We start from the raw sequence: 2,758 nt of genomic DNA, 5'->3' as shown, positions 1-2,758 counted from the left end.
ATTATCAGCACCAGATGAAGAGGCAGACCATGGCAAAGACTTAAATAGAGAGCAATGTAGGCCAAAAATTTCTCTTATGTGAATTTTACCGAAAGACTTTGCTTAATTCATTATGGATCAGAGAAGCTTGAATACAGAAATTATTAACTTGTTATTATTCTCTTCAATGTCAATTATATAGATCTATATATATAAAACATTTATCTATAAAAAAAATTGTTTAATTATATTTAATAAATTAATAAAAACTAAATAAAAAATATTTATATAACTCATTTTACAATTTTATTATTGTTTAAAGTACATACCATACATTATAACATTAAAATATTTTATTAAATTAAGTAGTAAAAAAACACTAATTATATGATTTTATTTTAAAATAATTAATATTACAATATATCAAGATGAATGGTTGCTGGAAAAATAACTTAGGCAGAGATACTAAAACTAAATCAAACCAAGTCAAGAAAAGAGTTGAACCGCCAAACAAAGCATAAAGGAACAACCCATATACATTTCTGAAATCCAAAAGCAAGATGAATAGATCAAGCAGTACAAAATCTTATATTATATTTCATTTGCATGAAAATCCACACCAAATTGAACAACTACTAACCACACCTGTTATTCTGATAAACAACTAACTATCTATATTATTTAACACAACCCTATTAACTATTCTATGAAGACAACACAGGCTCCTTCATGGCAGATTTAAACAGAAAGGTAGCACCCACAATAACCAGAGGCACCAGAAATTCTATAACCCTGATGAAAGCACTGGGCTTTTCCTCCTTGATGACAAAAGCAGGCATGTCCCTAAAAGCAGGCTTATCTTGCTTGGAGGAAGGAGTGGTGCTCTGGTTATTTACAGAAACAACCCCTTTGAAACCTTCAAGAACGCCCACCAAGTAGTTATCCAGCATCCCCTTGGCCGCTGGGCTGTGCCCAACGTCTTCAAAATCCTTGGTGGCATCCCGTCCTGAGGCCTCCACCAGAACTTCCTCCCCTCCTGGGTGTTCTTGCAGGAACTTGGTCACGTTGTACACCTTGCCACCGATGACAAACCAGCAATCCTCCTTGCTCTTGTGGGCAGAAACCTGCTTGAGACTGAACACTCTGAGCTCTGCCATTGTTATGGAGGCCTGTTACTGATCCACAGCTCAAGATGGGAAATGGGAGGATCCTGATTCCCAGTAGAGTAAGAAGACAATGAATGGTTTGTATTGATACTGGAACAGCGCAGTGCGTCGCTATAAATTCACTAGATTGGACTCCGGTTCTCTGTCCCCTGTACCTAATTTGTTTTCACGTTTTCATCTTCCCCACAACAACAACTACCCCATGCATCTGTACTGCCCTAGCTATCATTCAAGGGAGGGGGAAAGGTACCCCATGCATCTGTACTGCCCTAGCTATCATTCAAGGGAGGGGGAAAGATACCCCATGCATCTGTACAGCCCTGGCTATCATTCAGGGGAATGGGGTGAAAGGTGGATCTTAACGCTAAGTTTATTGTTCTGAAGTGGACCAACAAGACTCTGTAGGGTCGTTAGGATTGTCATTGGACTCTGTAGGGTGGTTAGGATTCTTGTTGGTATTTTTATAGATTATGAGGTTGTTTTGGTTTTATTCATTTGAAGTGGTTTACTCAAATTAGTTCATGTATAGATGGAGGTTAATTTCAATTTTTTATGAAAATTTCAATTTTTTATGAAAATTTCAATTTTTTTATGAAAAATAATCTTTCCAAATTATGTGAAATTTTTATAGAATAAATTTATTTTTCATAATTATTTTTTATTTTTAAATCTGCTATTATGTTTACATGATATTAGTTTTAATGTTGTAATTTCAAGTGAGATTGTGATTTTTTTAATATTTAAAATAGATTTTTGAATCATAAATAGATTTAATTGGAGTATTTAAAAATCATGCTTCTCGATCTTAAGCCTCATAAGAAAACAGTCTTTTACTCATTTCAAATGCCTCTAAATCTTATACCTTTAACGTGTTTCCTTATTATTATTATTATTATTATCCAATTGTAAGGTCACGACCAAGCCAGACACCAAATTAGTATCTGCACAACAATTTGATTGCTAAGACACCAAATTGGTATATGAGACCCCCTTGTTTGTGGGACAAGGAACCCACCTCTGCACCAAATTGGTATATGAAACCCCCTTATTTGTGGGACAAGAGAGCCACCAAATTGGTATATGGGACCCCCTTGTTTGTGGGAACCTCTGCACAATGCACCAAATTGGTATATGAGACCCCCACAACGATTTAATTGCTAAACCTGCGAAGGCATACATACTCTACCCCTCTAATTTTGAACCTATAACCTATTAAGAAGAAACACATACTCTTAACCATTAAGCCTACTCAAATTGTATCTAAAAAATTAACTCTAAACAATTTTAAAACAAAATCCAGTCGTAAAATTTAAACTTATAATAAAACCAAAAAAATCCACTCGTTTCCCGTTCATAATCCTATTATATACATTTCAATATAATATAATAATAATTTTTACTTGAACCTTTATCCCATAAACAATTTTGTTGTTTTCAAGGGTTTAAGTTTTTTAAATAGTATAAAAACTCTGAACCAAAATTCAACCCTCGTGTGCACTTTTCCATGTATTTTAATACAATTTTTAGTTTTCCTATACATTTAAATATATGAAATTTTAGAGCGCATAAAAAAATAATTTTTAATTATCATTGATGAATATTATTATTTTTTA

General features: G+C 33.5%; 1 pseudogene; it reads right to left on the bottom strand.

The window, feature by feature from the left end:
• Positions 1–540: 540 nt before the first annotated feature.
• Positions 541–1,247, bottom strand: LOC149190831 (uncharacterized; annotated as a pseudogene).
• Positions 1,248–2,758: the final 1,511 nt, after the last annotated feature.

Source organism: Pinus tabuliformis, chromosome 3_1 (assembly GCF_031772625.1).
Source record: "Pinus tabuliformis cultivar Carrire ecotype Pingquan chromosome 3_1, CPIR1, whole genome shotgun sequence".
NCBI lineage: Eukaryota > Viridiplantae > Streptophyta > Pinopsida > Pinales > Pinaceae > Pinus > Pinus tabuliformis.
This window is presented reverse-complemented; position numbering and strand designations above follow the sequence as displayed.